This window comes from Hyperoodon ampullatus (assembly GCF_949752795.1).
Source record: "Hyperoodon ampullatus genome assembly, chromosome: 1".
In the NCBI taxonomy this organism is placed as follows: Eukaryota; Metazoa; Chordata; class Mammalia; order Artiodactyla; family Ziphiidae; genus Hyperoodon; species Hyperoodon ampullatus.
In genome coordinates this window covers 181,487,867-181,500,340 of record NC_136914.1, presented here as the reverse complement: position 1 = coordinate 181,500,340, position 12,474 = coordinate 181,487,867, and positions in this window count along the sequence as shown.

The following is a 12,474-nucleotide window of genomic DNA, read 5'->3' as shown; positions in this document are numbered from 1 at the left end:
TTCAATTTATTTCAAAATAATTAAAATCATAAGCAGTGTGTTTTCTAAACCAAATGCAATTATGCTAGAAATTAGTAACAGAATGATAACTGGAAAAGGCACATATATCTGAAACTTAAGAAATGTACTTTAAAATAAATAACGGGACAAAGGAAAAATCATAATCGAAATAAGTTTGAACTGATAATGAAATTAGTACATTTAAAAACTTTTGTGAGAGAGCTAAAGCAATATTTAGAGGAGAATCTATAGCCTTAAATACATATATTAGGAAAGAAAGGACAAAATTAGTAAGCTAAATAAGCATTGATCTCAAGAAGTTAAAGGACAGCAAAATTAACCAAAGTAAAGTAGAAGGAAGTTTAGACTAGAAATGAATGACATAGAAAACAAATATATGATAAGGGGAATCAACATAGCTTGATCAAAACTGGTTATAGTAAGACTGATCCAGAAAAATGAGAGAAGGCACAAATAACAAAAAGCAAGAATGGAAGAAAAGGTATTTCATTATAGAATCTGGAGACTTTAAAAAAAGAAAATGCGGGCTCTAAAAGCAAAGGCGACAAAAGAAAAAATAAATAGGTGGGAGTATATCAAACTAAAAAGTTTCTGTACAGCAAAGGAAACCATCAACAAAATGAAAAAGGCAACCTACTGGATGAGGTAAAATATTTGTAAATCATATATTCGATAATGGGTTAATATCCAAATATATAAAGAACTCATACAACTCAATAGCAAACAACAAATACAAACAAATGATAAACAAAAAAACAAGCAAGCTGATTTTAAAAATGGGCAGATGATTTGAATAGACATTTTTCCAAAGAAGATGCAGATGTCCAACAGGTACAAGAAAAGATGCTCAACATCACTAATCATCAGGGAAATGCAAATCGAAACCACAATGAGCTAACACACCTGTTAGAATGGCTATTATCAAAAAGACAAGAAATAACAAGTGTTGGCAAGGATGTGGATAAAAGGGAACCCACATGCACTGTTGGTGGGAACGTAAATTGGTGCAGCCATCACAGAGAACAGTATGGAGTTTCCTTAAAAAATTAAAAATAGAACTACCATATGATCCAGTAATTTCACTTCTGGGTATTTATCTAAAGAAAATGAAAACACTAATTTGAAAAGATATATGTACCCCCATGTTCACTGCAGCATTATTTACAATGGCCAGGATATGAAAACAACCTAAGTGTCCATCGATGGATGAATGGATATAGAAGGTGTGGTATATATGTATACAATGGAATACTATTCAGGAGCAAAAAAGAATGAAATCGTGCCATTTACAACAACATAGATGGACCTTGAGGGCATTATGCTAAGTGAAACAAGTCAGACAGAGAAAGACAAATACTATATGACCTCATATGTGGAATCTAAAAAACAAAACAAAACAAAATAAAAACCAAGCTCACGGATACAGAAAACAGATTTGTGGCTACTAGAGGCAGGAGTTGGGGGTGGATGAGTGAAGGGGGTCAAAAGGTACAAACTTCCAGTTATAAAATAAGTCATGGGGATGTAACATACAGCATGGTGACCATAGTTAATAATACTTTATTGCATATTTGAAAATTGCTAAGAGAGTAGATTTTAAAAGTCCTCATCACAAGAAAAAAAATTTTTAACTTGTATGGTAAAGGATGTTAACTAGACTTATTCTGGCGATCATTTCGCAAGATATACAAATATCTAACTGCTATGTTGTATACCTGAAACTAATATAATGTTATATGTCAACTATACCTCAATAAAAAGCTGAAAAAAAGAAAGAGAATATCAATAAGTTATGCCAACATACTTGAAATGGACAGATCCCTAGAAAACCTAACAATCAAAATAGAAAATCATAATAGGTAGGTCTAAAATTTCAAAGAAACTGATTCATAATTAAAACCATTCCACAATAAAAACTTAAAATAGGTGGCTTCACTGACAAGTTCTAAAAAATAATTAGAAATGTCTCCAATCTTATACAGTCCTTTGATAGAAAAGAAAAAGGTTAGCATAGCATTGATACCAAAACCCAAAAAGGAAACTGTGAGAACACATCAGGTCAGTTTTGACTCATGAACATGTATGCATATATCCTAAACAAAGTAGTAACAAATTGAACCTAGAAATGAACTGTTAGGAGATAATTTTTAAAGAAAGCATAATTATTACTTTCATAATATTAAATATACACAAGTCAAAATTTGTATTTAATTCATCAATTAATGAGGGAACCCATAAGCTAGTTCTCAGGAAAATTTTAAACTATCACACATAATTAGGTATACAGTAAGCTACAAGGATATATTGTACAGCACAGGGAATATAGCTAATATTTTACAGTAATTATAAATGGAGTATAACCTTTAAAATTGTGAATCACCATATTGTACACATGTAACTTTTAAAATTGTGAATCACCATATTGTACACATGTAACTTAAACAAAAATTAAAAATTAATATTAAAAATACATAATTAATTTAATTAATAACAATTTTTAAAATTACACATAAATGCTGAAATTTACAAATAGATGATAAACTGGCTTTTACCATAATGGGTGAGAAGAAGAATGAATTGTCCACTGGGCAGATGTAATTTACATGTCTATGGATCAGAATCATTTGCATTGCTATCAGTTATCTGCAATTACAGAGTTGTAAAATAGCTCAAACACTACGAAAGGTACAGCACCCATAAAAGTCAGAAAACCTAAAATTAAAAAATTACTACTTTTCCATTGAGAACACCAAGTAATCTTTTCGGTCCATTTCAAAGCTTTTTACAGTTTTTCCTGGCAATATAAAAAGGATAAGATATCATGATCAAATTGCATTTATTCTAGGAATGCCAAATTGGTTTAACAATGTAAAATCAATGAATGTGATTCATCACGCTAATGGATTAAAAGAGAAAATCCTACAGACAGCTCAATAGATGCAGAAAAATTCTGATGAAATTTGATATCCATTTTTGATTTTGAAAAAGAAAATTCTTAGCAAACTAGGAACAGAAGGGAATTGCTTTAATCTGCTAGCAGATAGCTGCAGCACATTTACAGGTGATGTTCATTTAATAGTAAGACATTGTTCCCTCCTACAAATCAAGTGCTGTCTTGGACTTGTCTTCTGAAAAATGGGTAGGCATGGAACTGGGAAAACAGAGTCCACTACACAGTCAAGCTTGGATAGAAGCCCCAAGGAAACAACTAAATGTCCCCTGATGCAAAAGATCATGCCTTCCTCACTGGTGATGATTCTTAAGTTCTTTTTCAGATATAGAGGGAGTGGATTTGGTTAATTTTACACCATAGAGCACCTTCAGTATTCTCCAGCAGTATCCTTTCTGCTCAGGATCACCACTGTGATGTCAGCAATCCAGAACCAATCCTCTCACAAGCCCAACGGAGAAAAGGTACTTCACAGGTCAAATAGAAATGCCTATGTTGGCAGTATTTTATTCTCTAGGAAAGTACATCTGAAGAGCCCAGTACTCTAGTGTTAAGGTGCTTGTTTACAGGGAATTCTGCCTGTATGAAGCTGAAAGCAAAGCAGAGTATTAAAGCTCTTTGCAACAAGGGGCCAAATCAAAGAGACACAACATTCCAGAGTCTGAGCGTTACCGGCTCTACAAAACAAAATGGTGCCTGGGTCCCTTAGTGACTGTCCAAGCTGGACTGCCACTGAGCACCAGGGCATGTTGGGGCCTGCCCAGGCTGCCTGGGCTGACATGCTTATGGGAGCAGCTTATTTTTATGAGACTTCTAATGACCTCTCAGGGGAGTTAATGTCTGTGCCCGCTGGCACTGACAGCTGCCTCCAGAGCTAAGTGATGGCATTTGGTCACAATGGCCACCCCCTAGCTTCTCAGGTCAAGTTCTGTGGAAGAGTCATCCAGCAGGTAAAGAGACTGCCAGGCTCCTGCAGGAACCATGAGTAAGGGATTTGTAAGGGAGGCCTGGGGTTGCTCACGTTTCCTCTGGCTGTTGACCTTCTGGGAACATATGTCAGGTTGAGGGAGGGTTGATGGAACAATAAGCTGTAAAAGCAAGTCATATAAAGCAGTGCAGTAAGAACAGATAATCTGGGAATACACTTTTGTTGGGGTTCATCAGTGGTTTTAGTGAGAAGAAAAGAGGCCTCCGCTCATCACGGTAATGACAAGGCCAGGGCTGGATCTGCACCTGTGCCCAAGAGGGTGTCCTTCCCCGAGGGAGAGTGTGAGGAGGGCAGGAACCTGAGGGGTAATTCTGGGACACAGACTAGGAGATCCTGCATAGATCTGTGGGCAGAGGGGCACCCTGGGCTGAGGAGGCTGGTTTGCCTCCTGGTTTGGTTTGCCTCCTGGTCTAGTTTGAGACTTCTGCTCCTGGAGAATCACAAACATACACTTCTAGTGCCCTCACCCTTTAGTCTCACTCATGCGCTCCCTGGTTGCCCACACCCAGATGCGTGGACAGTCACGCAGGTGTGATCTCCTGGCACTTCTCTGCTTTCCCTACCACACACCTTTCTTCTGAGCAGGGCAGGAGGGGACAGTGTCGTATTCCACTTACAGCCCTCTCCTTGAAATAGGTGCAGATTTGTGAAGCATTATACACTTCTTTTTAACTCTCACCCCTAGACTCTTAGAGTGACTGTTTGTACCACTAATACTACAGCAAACACAACATTATATAATTATTAATTGATGACTTTCCTATGAGCTCTCGTGGCTTGCCTGTGCTTTACTCTGCTTTGAGTCACCATTACCTAGCATGATGCCTAAACAGAGTAAGTCCTCAGTAAAAGCTAGATGAATGGAGAATGAATGAACAGAGAAATTGTGATTACTTACTCATCATGTAATGTCAATATTTTGGAGTGTTGTTCATATCATAGGGATTGGTTTATGACATGAGCATACTATCCTGAAATGCTTAGTCATATTCCGCAGAAACCAGTCCCGTGAGAGTCGGTAAGAGAAGGGTTCTTGGGAAATACTGCATCCCACGTGCTTCTGTTGGAGTTCCATAGTGCACATTAGTATACTAGCATCAGACAGACCAGGAGGAGGACTTGCATGTAGAAAATGCCATCCCTCTCTCAGCCTCTGGTATGAAATTATGACTCTAGGAAGAAAGATGAGTGAATTAAATATTGGAATGTAATAGCAAACTTGCTTTTGTCTCTTTAGTGGATATATAGGAATTCCACTACATTGATTAGAGTTCATCCTCCAATAGTTTTTCCAAGATGAGCTCATGAGTTCTGTATTCTCTGATGTCTGGTGTATTTGAAAATGTCTTTATCATGCATGACATTTGGCTCTGTATAAAATTCATGTGTTATTCTTTTCTCACTTCGAGGGTTTTGTAGACACTGTAGACATTTTGTAGACATTCACTTACCTTCTCATAGCATTGAATGTTGTTATGGAGGAACTTGTGTTGAAAACATAATTCTCATACAAATAGACAGGGAGCACAACTCATTGTTTCATTTACCTCATTAATGGCCGAACCAGCAGGAAGACCAAAGTTCTGGGTGGGATTATTTCCCTAAGCACCACCAACTCACTTTTAAACTGCTTTTATCCTCCTATTACCGTTTTCTTCTCCTTCTTCTCCTCCTCTTCCTCCTCCTTCTTCTTCTTCTGTTGGCCTCTCCTTTAGTTCTTATCTGGTGTCTGAATGGTATCCATGGTCGTTCCTTTCCACTCTGACAGGAAGCCCTTCTCTCTACAGTGAACACTGAAGGGTGGTGTTGGTGTTGTCAGGGTGGCAGCTTGGACTTCACTCTGCTGTCTCTAAGCATGTCCTCTCCAATGCTGTCCTCTGTGGCCCTGCTCCTCAATTTCAAATAGTTTATATTTTTGAATGAGTGAATGAATGTCAATACCTTCTTTTCAGGGTGCATTTTCCTAGTGTTTTGGTGAACCGGGTCACCACAAATACTCATTTGCTGTTAGAGAAACTGAGTGAACTAGTAATTTAGTATTGTCACAGAGGCCCTTAGGAGTTCTCCTTTATCATGGAGTGAAAAGAGATGCTTTGCATTCTCATGATGCATTGCCGACAACTAGAGTTGTTAGGTAGATAGCATTTGACATTCTCTTGCAGACCATCTCCCAAGAGAGGCAAGCTGGTAACAATGTACAGTCACCATCTTGACTGCTGTTGCTGTTTGTATAAGGCATTTTGGGAAATCTCTGTTAAGCGAATCCTTCTGAACTTGGAAATTCTCTTGCTTAGCTTTTTCTGTTGATAACAGGTGAACCAGAGGTGGCTGGCTAAAAATTTAAAAAGTCATGGTGTAGGTCAACCCTGGGTTCTGCACTCCATGTGTGTAGTTGCTCGGATATGTCAAAGAGCCTCGCCCTGTGTGTCCCAGAGCTGATGGTGGAAGGTGAACATCCGATTCAGAGCCTGCTCATGCTGGAACCTGAGCAGACATGACTCACTCACTGAGAACGATCAGAGGGAGAACAAGGAGAGAAAGTGACAGTCCTTGAGTCAACATAGGGGCTCACCATGCCCCTTCATTATACTGTTGCCAGGTGTAGGACACTGTCCATATTGGCCTGGCTTTTGTATACTTGGCCTTACATGGGCCCAGTACACAGTGTCCTCTTGTGTGGTTGTGGTCTGTGTGTGTGTCCCTCCTGTAATGGGAAGTAGGATCATGGCCATTCCTTAAGTAGAAGTGGTTGTTCATCTTTCCACAGACAGTAGTGAGACTCTGAGGCCCATTCCTTGTAATGACTTTCCCTGGGCCAGAGACACTTTGATCCACCCAGAGGACAAGCCATCCTTGTGTTCCAGGCTGTTGAGAAGGAAGGGTGGGTACCAGGCTCGGCGGGACCTGGTTACCGGGAATAGCTTTCATTTGTCTCTTTCTCAGTCATATGCCAACTTCTTTCTTACCCAGGGTCCCTTCAGACAGGGCAGGTCAGCACCGGGCCGGGCTTAGAACAGGCACAGCTCCTCTCAGAACTGTTATTCTCTAATTTTCCATGTGATTTTCCTCTTACAAACCAATCCATCCCACCTGAGAAAAGAGAAAAAAAACAACAGACCACAATATTAAAAGTTTACTGTTGGAATGATAATTTCACTACTCACCTCTGGATTAACCTTGGTCTAACGTATTTCCAACTTGACTGCATTCATTCTGTATTGTCAGTGCTTAATGTATTTTCTGGCACCCAGTAACATTAATTAAATAAGTGGCTATATAAATGACATAAGAACAGGCAGCAGGGCGAGTTAATCCTAACTCTAAGTATTAGTTGAATGCCTGTTCTTTGTGTGACCCATCGGGGAGAGCAGTGCCAGCCACCTCAGGACATGAGGGCTGTGCCTCCCTGCTGAGCAAGATCTCAGCACAGCGGATACTCTCATCCATTACCCCATCTGAAGCTCACAGGAACCGCCGAGGGAGAGGGTTAGTGGTCCTTGTTGGAGAGGAGGACTCTAAGTCACATGTACCTACAGCCAGAGCTGGCTGCTACGGTTCTCCATCCCTCCATGCTCCCTCCGCTCTCTGGTGGGGCTCAGGGTTCCCCTGCTTTTCTGCTCGGATTTGGAGCTGACAGTGAGCCTCCTGCTGGACAGAAACACAGCCACCCTGGCACTTCCTGTGTGTACCGATTCTCCACCTGCCAGCAGCACTGGCCCCCAGAGCCCACGGAGCCCAGAGCACCTACTGGTGTTGGCTCAAGGTGGCTTCTATGGGGCCGGATTCCCCAAGTTCTCACTCCTTCAGGCTGCTCATCCCTGTCCCTGGTCAAGACTGGCCTGGAGTTACAGGCAGCTTCTGCAGTGAGGGGAATCTGCGGTGAGTTTTGAGAGGGTGGGATGTGCTGTATCAAAGAGGGAAGGTGGGAGGCCATCGATCAGGGCTTGCCTGGATCCTTTATCACCACCTCTAAATGGTTTCCTGCCACTAAAGCCTGTCCCATCTTGTCAGCCCCCTCACCACCACATGGTACCCACACGCCCACGCCAGCAGTCATTGTGTGTGCCCGTCTTGGGGAGCCTGCACCTCTAATGAGGTCACTCTGCTCAAAGTTTGGCGTGGCTCCACGCCACGTAACCAGTAAGTTCAAAACTCCTGGGTAGGCCAACTGTGCACGGCCTTCTGCCTCCGGGGAAGGAAACCAGTGGAGAGCAGCCCTCACATCTAGGTCTGGAAAGGGTAAGCTGGCAAACAAAGTCTGCTTTGAGGTCACCGGGTCAGCCTCCAGCACAAACAGGACCTGCTTACCCTGGGCCCAGGCACCAAGGCAGGGGCAAGGCTGCAGGGGCCGCAGGCCAGAAACAGCTGCCCACGGGGTCTCCAGCTTATGAGGCAGTTGCTCAAGCCAAAGAATCTCCATGACCCAAGGCCATGCTTGGACTCTCAGGGCAACAGGAACAGCAGGCCAATAGCTTCCAAGGCTTGGAGACAGGTCCAGCACGAGGTCAGCCCTGAGCCCACACGGGCACTTCAACCTGGAGGGTCTCCATGGAGGTCGTACCTGCTGCCTGGTGCGTGGTGCGGTGCCCTGGCCAGATCTCCCCTCTCGGCCCTTTCATGGAGCTGAGCGCACTGCTGGCACTCAGCAGATCATAAATCACCATCCCGCAAGGCTTTCAGCTGGGATAACTCCACAGCTGGAGGAACTTTCTTCTTTTCCTCCAACCTTAACACATCATAAAACACAGATGTTTAGGGAATGAGAACAACCAGGAGGTATTTTTGCCTCAGAGGCTCTGGTCCTAAGAAAGCTTGGAAGGTGAGGTTTGGAGTCTGATACATCAGCCTCACCAGCAAGCACAAGAACAGCCATTTCCCCGGGTCCCCAGGCACCTTCTGAACAGCAGGCTGGCTGCTTGACCAGGGCCAGCCAGGCCTAGGGCAGAAAGAGGTCCTGGCACTCTCTCCAGGGCCATCTTGGGTTTGTGACAGGTGGGCTTGCTGTAATCGAGTGTAAGTTTGTCCCGGAATTCAGTCCGGAGTCTCCTCATCCCATTCAGAATCTGTCGGCACGTGACCCTGGGCTCAGCCGGCCAAAAACAAGGCCAAGTCCAGAGGAGGGCTCAGAGGGCCCTGCCTAAAGTTTGGTCAAGGAGGGAGTCTTTGCCAAGCCACAACTTCTGTTTCTTATCAGATCAAGATTCTCCAATATGGGTAACTGAAGACTTGACTTTCATTCGTTCATTCACTGACTTACTCTCTTTTCCCTTCTTTTCTTTCATGTAGTAAGTATCATTGAGCATTTCCGAAGTGTCAGGGGCAACCTAAGAATCAGAAGCAAATAGGTGCCTGTCCTCATGGTGTTTTCAAACCCTTCTGGAAGATTACAGTGTCTATAATTTAAACATCTTGTCATGATGACTATTTGAGAAGATGAAAGGTATGAAAGGAAGTGGGTGCCAGGAGAACATATGGCAGAGGAAGTGGACCTGTTTTCAAGGTTCAGGGCCAGTGCCATGGGGGGAGTGATGTTTGAGCTGAGATCTGCAGGGCGAGTGAGAGTTACTTTGCTGAGTGTGCCACCGGGTGTGCCAAACAGCAGAGACAGAGCCACCTTCAATGGGCCCTTGCAGGGGGAGCAGGCTGTGTCCGGGAAACTGAAAGAAGACCAGTGCTGATGGTCAAGCGAGGGTGGAGGGTGAGAGCTGAGGGTGGGCAGGGGCTGGGCTCAGGGGCTTAGCTGCGGACTGTATACCAGACAAGGGTTCCCCTGGAAAGTAGAGGCAGGGTCACCTGCTTCGAGCGAAAGGGAGTGTGCGCAATGGGAGAGTTTAGGAGAAGAGAGGTTAGCAGTAGTCATTTTGGAGGGCAGGAGAGTAAGCTGACAAGAAAGACATGGTAGGTGTGAAATATAGGACATTTGAGATACTGAAATGTGGGTCCATAGTGGAGTCCACTTTGTTTCTCTTTCCTTTATATACATCTCCATATATATGTGCATCTCAAACTTCATATATATATGGCTCTATGTACAGATGTACATATATAGTTATACATATTAGGTTTTATATATATATTAGGATTATGATCTTCATATATATATAATTTTTTAGTTGATGCAAGTAGTGTGAGAAAAGGTGCAGAGGAGAGAAACGTGTTGCGTTGAGGAAACTGCAAGCTGATCAGCTTGACTGGAGCCAAAGGTGCGGGGGAAGGGCTGGCTTAGCTTATGTCCCTGGGGGTGACTAAAGAGAAGGAACCAATGGGACATATTAGCTTCTCTGGACGAATGTCACCTTAATTGGAGGCTGGGGATGATTGCATGCTAGTGAAATAGGTGCTGGTCCTGCTGATGTGAGCTGATGTGACTTGCAGGATGCAGGAGGACCCACCTGCTTATGCACGGCCCCACAGCCTCTTGAGAGCATTGCTCTTAGACTAAAGTGTTCTTCGTAACCATCAATTTCATGAGTCTGAGAAAAAAAGGCCAAGTAAATTACAAAAAAACAAACAAAAACAAAAACAACCTCCAGACTCCCTTTTCCTCTCCTTGGGAGGACTGTCTTTATTAAAGGCTCCTGGGTATCTAAAGCTGTGAGCAGTATTGTAGTTCAGCAAAACTGTAACTGTTCAACCCAGAGTCATACTTGTTTGTTCTGCATAATGCCTATTAGCATCCCAGGAAGCTTGTGTTCGCGTATTATGGGAAACACTAGCTAAATGTCATGTTTCCCAGAGGCTTCTGTTCTCATTTAAACATGTTGCCAGGGAGTAACACATTGGTACATTAACACACATTTATTACTCTGGAGGGATGCAACAGAATTCAGTCTAAGAGCATCCATGTTCAGCAGAGAGGTTGCCCCCACCCTCTGCTCCCGCGGCTGAACCAGAAAAGAAGACGGGAGAGATGTATAAGGCTGAAGGCAGCTGAGGAAATGCTGGAGGGTAGGGGCACTGTAAACTCTGCAGGGCCCCAGCCTGGTAGAGGGTGACTAAGGTGTTTCCAGCAAACAGCACTGTAATGGGGCCTTGAGCTGGTCTTTGATAGGTGGAACTGGGGAAGAAAGGGCTCCAGGTGAAGGAAAGGATGGGAGTAAATGCAGTAGCAGGCAGAGTTCAGGAGTAAAGGGGAGCCTGAAGTTAAGGATACAGGTTTGGAATCAAGGTATTAGGTGTGTCAAGTCAGCATAAGTGGTGGCGACCTGCAAAGCAGTGGTTCTCACGTTTCCTGTTCTCACAAACATGAGAAATATGGCACGTGCATCAGTAGCTCTGGCTCACTGATATATTCTTACCCGGCGAGGTAAGCAGAGGGTGGGAGTAGTGCATCTTCCTCTTCCTGTCAGTCTTGGAAAAGTCTCTGACTCTCATAGACCCTCGTATTGATCATGTCCTTTGTTTTCTGTATTCTGATGCTTTGACACCTTGGGGCCTTGTTGCCCCTCCCAGGGTCAGCCAATTCCTGAAGATAGTAAACAACTCATCTGAAAGTATGCTTTTCAACTGCAACCAGTCCAGGGCCCACACCCCAACTACCTCCTTTATTGGCTCTCACACTTTGGGCCACTATCAACCTGCCCTAATCACCCAGGGCCACATACCAGAAACGTGCCCAGAGCTACTAAAATTGTTCAGACTAGCCAGTCCTAAGCAAACTCACCCTGCCTTGCCTAATCATTCCCATGAAAACCACAATAAATGCTTTTGCCCACGTGTTCCCCTCTTTCTCTGCCTCCTGATTGACTCTGGTGCTTCCCCTTGTGGCCCTACATGGCCGGCTGTGCCTCCTGTTTCTAGGGATCTGTGGATATAACAACTTTTTCTTTCATGACAATCATTTCCATGACTGCATGTCTTATTATACCTGATTAAAACAAATCCTAGGAACACTTACAACAGCCCTATGGGTAGGCTGATCAGGACTGTCCTGCTTGACGCCTGTTGCTCTACATAATTGTTAATGATACGGCTTTCATTCTCTAAAGTGTCCCAGTTTGGATGATAAGTTTTAAAGTGCCATACCTTCCTGTTGAGAAACACAGGTGAAATATAGCAAGAGGGGAGGGTCAAGGGCAGAATCCTAGAGATTTGTGGTAAGGAAACTGAAGACTGATACGAAGTGGGAGGAGAGCTTGCACTTAATCACATCAGAGAAACTGAGACTTGGGAAGTCACAAGAGTAACAGGTTGTGCAGAAGGCAAAGGGAATGAGAACCATGAAGGAGCCACTGCACGTGGTCTTCCGCGGGTGTGGAGGGCAGGGGCACAATGCCTGCGGGCCAGGGGTGGATGGAGGACAAGGTGGGAAGTAGTGACTGTACAGTTCACTACTCAGGTTTACAATCATGAAGAGAAGCAGGGAAGGAGATGGGCAGGAATCTGAAAGGCAACAAGCCTGAGGATATGGTTTGTTTTAAATTGATAAACTCAGTTTTCATGAGTTTTGTGGATGAAGAAAAGTCACAAGACAGAAAACATATGGGGAAAGGATACTCTCTTCAACAAATGGTGT